Raw genomic sequence first — 8,981 nt, 5'->3', positions numbered from 1 at the left:
CATCACACAGCAACACTCTCACAAAAGGACTTTCAGATACCCAGGGAATACACTTCCAGCTTCTACCTCCCCTGTGCAAAATGGAATTTATTTTCTACCTAGAAGGACTTCTGCAATCTTTGAATTCTCCTCAGCCTGAAGAAGGGTGTATGTGCCCAAAAGCTTGCAAATAAAGCATTTTTTTACTACTATTTAGTTGGTCTAATAAAATATATCGCCTCTGACCCAAGAACTTTATGTATCTTTGGATATGGGCAAACACATTGATGGGGACCATCCCTTCAGATAGGGTCTGCAGCTGTGTGGGGAGGAGGGAATTGAGGGCTCCAAGCAATTGTGGGGGTAGGAAGGGCTGGATCAGGTCCATGGGGGGGGGGGCATTGGAGGGCTCCAGGAATGTGTGGGAGTTGGGCAGCTGGTCCGTGTCAGTGGGGTAAGAATGGAGTTTAGTGGGTTTCTCACCTTCTCATTTTAAAGCTTGCTTCTGCATTCCCACATCTGAAGTGCTGGGGAGGGAGGGGGTGTTGCCCCCTGGTGCCACACTTCAAGCTGATACCTGCAGCCACATGCATGCAACTACAGGTGCTAACTTTGTGTCTCATAGGGTGCAACAGGTAGCTTTTTGGAGGAGTGACATCTAGCTGAGTCACAGACAGCCCCTTTCTGGAGGGGAGGGAGGTAGAGCAATACCCACTGGGATGCCAGAGGACAGTGGGGAACTTCTACCAGTAAAGACACTGTCAGAGCATTCATTAAAACTGTCTAACTCAGATTGATCTAGACTTAAACCTTATCACAAGAGGATTGAGTTTCCACTGTGCGCACCATTTTTAGGCATACACCCAGCATTTCTGTAAAGAGAAATGTGATTCAATCAATTGAAATAGCACTTGCATGTACACTCTTCTGAATTCACTGGGCCTCAAATTAGGCCTTTTAGGGAAGCAAATGCGCCATAGAAACAGGACTTTGTTAACTAATTAGATTTTCACCATAGGTTTAAATAAATGGCACTGTAAGTATGAGGTCCTAAAACTCTTCTAGAGCAAATAGCATTGGGGAATATTTCGTGGAGGAACACAGCAACAACCAAGGCCTTCTCTAGGGGGACACAAATCTGGGTGACTGCCCTGGGCCCCGCACTTTGTGGGACCCCTTGGAGCCAGGTCAGCTTTGCATGCGGCCATGCTCCAGCCCCCTGCCCTGCCCTGCCCTCCCCCCCCGCTGTGTCTGGGCCCCACACAGGCTGAAGCGCCCCAGGCCCACACCCTGCTACGGTCATTTCTGGAAACAACCTTTGGTATTGTATCTACTCTAGACTCCAAAAAGTACCTGTGGCAGTGAGAAATTTTACTTCACCAAGATAATAGTTTGTCAGGGCATGTCTATACTATGGTGGCAGTATGTTCCCATGGGGCTATTCTCACACATGTACAAGCACCCCACTCCTGCTGACATGACTCAAACCTGGAAATATGCTGGTGTGGTCACTCTGGGTGATCTTTCTCCCAAGCACACAAGAGATTGAGTTTATGAGAGGGCCTGCAGTGGCCTCAAAGGCGTATTTCTGGATTTGGCACATTTAACTGGGAGTGGTTGGGTGGGCAGCCTACCTGAAACATGCTATCCTCACAGCACAAACATACCCTCAGTTTGCTCACTCTGTCCTGTTTAATTCCCTGCCACAGCCCTTTCCTTACTGCTCTGTTACATTTAACACAGCCAGAATTTCTTCATAGAATGAAAACAGGAGAAATGTTCAACTGCTGCCAGAGAGAAATAAGTCTCTCCCAGACTCTAAGGTAACATGAGGTGGATGGGTATATCAGTCATCTCAGAGATAGAAAGAACCACCCCCCCCACCCCCAGAAAGGATCAGTAAGGAACTAGATATTGATCAGCGTGGTCATAGAAAAAGCCAAAAGATGACAGAAGTTGGTTCCAGCAGTACCACATCCATTAAATAGATACACTTTGATTATATGAACACCATTTATCCATTTTTGTCATTTTCTGAAATGTACTTTGCCCCCCTCTCTTCAAATACAAACTGTGTAGAAAAACCAAGTTAAGTTCCAGTTACTGCAGATTCCCAGTGTTTTCTGAGATATGTGCACAATACATTCACCTGCATGTGGTAGATACATAGATAACTCTTGAACTGCTACCCCTTAGAAACAAGCAGAAACCTAAACCACAGCCATGAGTATACATAAAAGTCTAAACAGATTAACTTACTCATAGAGAGTGAACCAAATAACAAACAAATAGAAAATAGGATAAAAGGGATCAATACACAGCAATGAAAGGGGAAAAGTTAAGATCTAAATCTTAAGCTTGCTGACAGCTAGCAGGTTCATTGTTCTTTCAAAGAAGAAATAGCTAGTTCAGCATTTCAAATGAAAATATACTCATGAAAGGCATTTTACACTTTTGCTGGCTCACACAACCATCACATTAAAATGTATTATTGCATACTAATGAAAGCAAACATAAGACAAGCTCAGGGACTGCACTGCATTGCTAACTACTTTTCAGGAGTGCTCAGAATGCTGAGAATGCAAACATCCGAGGTCTGCGACCACAGCGGGATGTCGAATCGTGGGATCATAGAAAATTAGGGTTGGGAGGGACCTCACCTCGGGAGGTCATATAGTCCAACCCTCTGCTCAAATATACGGACACTAAACTTGGTGCTCTTTTGAGATAGCCCTAATCTGTGGCTCTGCACTTTTAGTAGCACATTCCAAAATGGAGTTTTTTGATGGATAATAGAAATGTGTATGTGTGTGAGAAACACACCAGCATATTTAAGGAACAGATATAGCCTGGTGCATTCCCCATGAGTTTTACAAAACTTATCAGGTCCTACACAGCAGCTGTTTTTCTCAACCGTCTCAGTGGCATTAACTTCTAAAACTTTAATTTTCCAGTCAGATACCAAGCATACCTGGGATCCCTTATTATGGACTTGATTATTCATGCCTGATTGACATTGTAACCATGGCATCTTCACCTAAATAAGGAATTCAACTTTAAAAAAAAATCATTTGATTTACTACTATACAGATTCAGAAACTGTGATAATAAAGAGGATACATGATGAAACCTGACAGGATGTTAAGCTTATTGCACAAGTGTGGACAGCTGAAAAGGCAAGAAATAATACAGTTGTCACTGGACTGTTTCACCTTAACACAGTACAAACAAAAGCAGCGTTGTTAATCAGTCTTCAGCAGCATAATCCTGTATTAATGATAAATGTGAAATGCATAAAGCCCCAACTCTGTGTGATACAGAAAACATGCAACTATGCACCATTTGACATCTGTGTTAGTTTAGAACTATTTTAGTTACTTGAAAACAGGATTTATGCATATACAATATATATATATTCTTTCTATCTAGATGAATGTATTTACATATAATGCTTTGGAGGCATTTACCTCATTGTAGGATTTTTTTATTTTCTATATGTCTTAATTCTTACTAAAAATGGAAATAATAATGCCTTTTTGCAGTACACAAAGGACACTACATACACATTAAAATATATGACAAAGGACTTATCAATAAGTGCTATACTTGATTTTTTTTCATATATTCTATTGTGAAGACAAATATTAAATCTGTAGCAGCTCTTTAAAAACCCAGAATACTTCTTAGAGTATAAGTTCTTAAAGAGTAACTTATCTCAGAAGAACTGCATTTTCATTCCGGCAATGCTTACTTCAATCTCACCATTTATAAGAATGATTTCTTTTTCAGTAATACCTTACCATGTGCTTCTCTGATACACAGTATTCAAACAGTCTGGCATAAGAATGATACTGAGACAGTCTTTAATATAATGTCAAAGTGCTAGTCACAGCTACTTATCCTTAATATAAATAAGCTTAAATTTATTTCTATACATATATTCATACAGACACTTTTATGGGTATCTTAAGAAATAGTTGTTTTAAACACATTTTTTTCCTTCAAAACAAAACATCGATATTGTACCTAAATTTATATTGTAATCATATATGCTGACACATGTACAGACTAAATTTATATAGCAATTAGATGTGCCACTAAATCTCAGTTTTATACCAGTGTCATTACAGTTTTTTCTAACAATGGTCAGATAGTGAAAACACAGTTTAGGTTAACATTTTAGCAACGGGTCAGTCTAATATACAGGCCTTATTTCAATCTCCGTTACGTATCTTGGATCTTATATTTTTGTATAATTTAAATGACAATTTGGGGTAACATCAGCTAGTTCTTTCTTGGATGTTTTCAGTGTTAGCTTTTTCCTCTTCAATGAATTGGTGCCTTGGAAAATTTAAATGCACGGTACACAGCGGGAGAATTGGAGGGAAAACAATCAATGCTCAAATGGGGCTGGGTAAAGCAGACTGAAGGGAAAAAATCCTAAATGTTGAAGTAGAGTGTGTTTATTCCTAAAACACTGAAGAAATTGTAGAAGAGTTTATTTATATGGATATCTGATTCTTGTGCTGTTGCCAAGGTCAGTGATACCGATGGCAATCTGCTGAGTAAGACCTGGTTGTGGAAGTTAAAATTGCCTTGGGGCTGCTTTAACCTATGTACCCATTCCTCCCCCCAGACTACAGAACATTTTACAAATTAAAATGTGTGTAACATGCTCATATGGGCCAAGTGCTTTTTTTGTTCTTACTTTTTCCTCTACTTCCCTTGATTCCATATTTCCTTTATGCACTAAACTCCTGCAGGCAGACCCCTAACTAATTGCAATTTGAATGACAGGTCCAGGTAGTAGCTTTTCATTTATATAGCATGAAACTTCAAGATCCACAGGGCATAAATAAGGACCGAATGGACTGCTTAGCCTTTAATGGATGGTTAAGATGAAGTAATGAAAAGAGAATCAGCTTATCTCAGGGTGCCCTGTGGGCTACATTGTTTTCAAATAGCTTTTAGCTGGGACTACACTTCTTCCTATGATGCTACATATTGTTCAAGTGATTACCTCAAGAAACATAACTGTTTCAATTATCCCCTATAGATATTACAACCTATAACTACAGATCTAAATTGTGCTAAAAAATAGTTTGTATTGTACTCAACATTGCCCAAACACACTGCTGAGATCAGTTTCTGGCAGAAAGCATTATATTCCTTCATTCAGCAAGGAAAGTGGTTCAGATCTGATCCACTAATGCACTGCATGTGTCTGGCTTCCGGATAAACAGGCTAAGATTACTGCAGATGTGGGGATTTACAATGCACCTTGCGACTTACAGTCTTCTTTTAAGAGGTTCTCAGCCATTGTTGCTTTAAGAACACCAACCCTACAAGACTTTTTCAGGTTTCTAGACTTGATGCAAACTACATAGAAATTCTTAGTCACCTCCCCCCCCATCTCTCACATCACTCGTGTTACATTTATGCAACACTGAACAAGTTCTTTACAGGATGAAGTAGTTAGTAATAGTTTGAAAGTATCCAGCTAGTAGGTAAGACTCTAATTGTATCCATTGGACAATTTCATTAAGAATATTTTTTCATATTATAATAGTGTTAGAGTGATGTTGTAGTTGTGATGGTTCAGAGATTGTGCAAGAGGCAAGGATTTCTTAGGGTGATATCTTTTTAGTGGGATGTATAACTGGGATAGAGTTAACAGTCTACGCAATTGGTCCACTAAAATACACCCTTTTCAAATTATGTTGATTCTAAAAGAGAATTTCCAATGACGTAAAGCCAGATCATGCTCATGCAAAGTGAAATGTACGTGGAGCACTAGAAACTTTAGGCCTCACAAATTCAAAACCCTAGGCCATGTCCACACATGGTGTGGACATTTGGTTCATTGGGGACAGAGAACAGCAGTGCACCTTGCACCACTGCTACTTGTTCCCACTCCTCAGGGAATGCCTGTGCCATGCATGCTTTGACACATGACCAGTTACCCCGGGTGGGGTTGGGGAAGCTGAGGCCAGCACTGGTCTGGTGCCAGCAGCCTTACCTGGGGTTCTGGGAGCCTCCCAGTGCTGCAGCAGCAGTGATTCTGCTGCATGGAGCCTGGTTGGTAGCTGCAGTGTGGCTCTGGGTGGCCTGACTCTGCTTTTAAGCAGTGTGCACTGCCCCACTTTTTTCCCCCATTTTTTTTTTTTACTCCTAGATATCCACAAGTCCAAAAAAAACAACAACAAAAAACCCATGAAAAAAAAAGCAGAGCAGCGCACATATGGGAAGCACTCCCTTGCAGCACAGAGAATTTCTGAACGTGCAGTATGTAGCACCACGGCTGCGCTCATCTGGACATGGCCCTAGAGGCCTTCCCCTCTACTAGGTGCAAAACCACACAAAGTACAATGCAGCAAGTGTGACTTATGTAGGGATCTTCAATGAACAGCCCATATAATAAACTTTCACTCTAGGGTTGCTTTCAGCTGAATGTATAATAAATACACAGTTGAAAATAAAACTAGAAAAAGAGAAATAAGGACTGACCAAAACTTTCCTCAAAACACATCTTGTCTTCAGTGCTCAGCATTTTTTCACATTTGTGTGATTCCTGTTGTTTATGAACAGCAACTCTCTCATTGCTGTATCTTTGAGCCAGCCAAAACAGCAAGTTGATTTTCAGCTTAATTTCCAGACCAACGAATTAAAAAAACCCAACAACGAACAAACAAAATCATGGAGAAATGTTTTATCTTGGTACTGGAGCCAGGAATTCTGGGTTTCTCATCTCAGGGGTTGGCTACATTTCATGGTTGGTGCCACCAGAGGTGCTGTGGGACAGGTATGGTGGCAGAGCCCCTCTTAGTGGAGGCAAATGGCAACAAAAGGCTTTTTTTTCCCCTGGTGGCCTAACTGCACCAGGTCCCCAGCACGAAAAGTTTAGTTGGCAAGAGCCCTCTTTTGCTGTCACAGCTGTTTCTACACTGGGTTTTTTCCCAGCATAGCTATGTTGACTCAGGCATGTCACACCTCCAAATGGCTAGCTAAGCAGGCAAAACTTCATAGTGTAGACCAAGCTGCAGCTCTTGCCTTGACTTTCCTCATAAAAATTAGAGCACCAATGATTACCTACTTCATGTGTTGTTTGCCTAGTACATTATGGGCCTGATTCAATACCCAAAGTTAATGGAAAGACTCATCAAGTCTGAACATGCTAGGTAACATTTTTAGTTAAGCATCTGAGCCGACTGAACTGCTAAGATATTGGGTTTGCTCAAATCAACTGGCATTTTGTGTAAATAGCTGCAGAAAGCCAAGGACTTACAACGTTGCAAGTAATCAGTATATCCTTGTTCCAAGTTCAGTACCACCTTTCCAACTGATTTTAACTGGCATTAAGAAACCCACTATTTTGCCTGTTCAAAGCTGTTTCCTCCAGATTGGCTTTGCCAAATGGATTAAAGGAGTTCATCAAGTAAAGAATTGTTAAGGAATTACCATTATTTTACATGTCCATTTTAACTGTATCCTTAGATTTCAGAGAATTAAACACTCCATAAAAATATTTACAATTTGTAAATATTTACAATTAAAATCCATATGAAACCAATTGTCTCCCAGTGTAACACAAGTCATGGAAATATGCAGTAGCAAGCACATGGTGCATTTAGATGGTAATAGTTCACTAAACGTATTCTTCCTCAGTCCAATATTGAAGAATCTAAAAGATCTGAGAATTGGAAGCAGTATATTATCTTTACTGCTTTCAGTCTGAAAAAATATTACAGCTACAGTATTTTTATGTTTTTTTTTAATGTAGATGTATATGGACACACATGCACACACACATCCGCCCAGAAAGAAGCTTTTACAGGAAGTTGCAAATTCTCTTGGATGACATTTCATTAAAATTGCGTTCCCTTGGAAAGTGGTCAGAAATAAAACCACATTTGATTTCTTCTTGGAAGTAAATGCAATACAGCAAACATTGGGCTGAAGCTTGGGAGCATCAAAATCTGCTTTATTATGCTATACAGTAGTGATCACAGCTGCTTCCAAAACTAAATCCCTGCCCTCTTTCTTTGAGCTCTGATTTCCTTTTTACAACTTTTCAGTAGATTTTCTTTTTCTGAGGGGATGAAAAATTAAGATACAGGAAATACAGCTAGATTATTAGGAAGGCAAACTGTGATTGAACTGTTTGTGTTGTTGTTTTTGCTTAGAGACTTGCTCCCTTCTTTTGGCACAGTTAAAAAGAGGTCTCATTAAAAATAAAAAGTTTGTGTGACTCATATTTGTTAGCAGTAAAACAGCAAAATAACTGACCTTCTGTTTCTGCTCCAGGTCAGTAATATACATCACAGTCTTGCTTGTGAAAACACTTGATCTGTTTTGCTGTTTAAATAAGCTTTGCCAGGGTTTCAGTTCATGTCAATGATTAAGACCAATTGAGAACAATCACTAAGAGATGCAATTTAGCAACAACACTGTTAGAAGAACCTTCTTAATACAGATAGTCATCATGTTAGCTTTTTTGGATTTTGATATGAAAACTCTACTTAAATGATTTATTCCTCTCAAAATTTTTCTTCGCACTTTTTTACATATTACAAATGCAAGAAATTTGTTGGAAAACTTTTTGTATTGGTGATTACAGATCTCTGAATAACATTTAACTAACTTAGTAATTGAAAGCAGCGTTTTGAAGAAAGTGAGTTAAGCACCTTCTGGGAATGGGACTGCAACAGTGTTTTTCAAGGTTACTTTTTCTTCGTTAAAAAACTTTGTAACATAATAATGAAGAGGAAACTGCCTCTCATTAAGGAAAGAATAAGATCACTCGTCAATTTTACTACTCTTCTCATCAAACTTTATATTGGTCTAGCACTGTCTGGCATTCCTTAGGAATTCTTTGCCTCTCATTCACTGTAAACAGAAAGGAGCCATAATTATGCCACATTTGATCCATATCAAAGCAACTCATCCATGTATCAATTTACATAAAGCAAAGCACATAAAACATTTTTCCTTCTCACCCTTAC

At 39.5% G+C, this 8,981-nt stretch overlaps 1 long non-coding RNA gene across 2 annotated transcripts in view; it reads right to left on the bottom strand.

Moving 5' to 3' along the window:
* The window catches only part of LOC109286778, a 40,706-nt gene extending 32,377 nt beyond the window's left edge, over nucleotides 1–8,329 (bottom strand). For both annotated transcript variants that reach the window (XR_002094678.1, XR_002094677.1), the window contains exon 1: nucleotides 8,266–8,329. This is a non-coding gene — a long non-coding RNA (uncharacterized LOC109286778). The remainder of the gene's footprint in view (nucleotides 1–8,265) is intronic.
* Between the last annotated feature and the right edge of the window lie 652 nt (nucleotides 8,330–8,981).

The sequence above is a fragment of the Gavialis gangeticus genome, unplaced genomic scaffold, assembly GCF_001723915.1.
Source record: "Gavialis gangeticus isolate Ggan-Ray unplaced genomic scaffold, GavGan_comp1, whole genome shotgun sequence".
NCBI lineage: Eukaryota > Metazoa > Chordata > Crocodylia > Gavialidae > Gavialis > Gavialis gangeticus.
The sequence above is the reverse complement of the archived record's forward strand: the minus strand, read 5'-3'. Positions and strand labels throughout refer to the sequence as shown.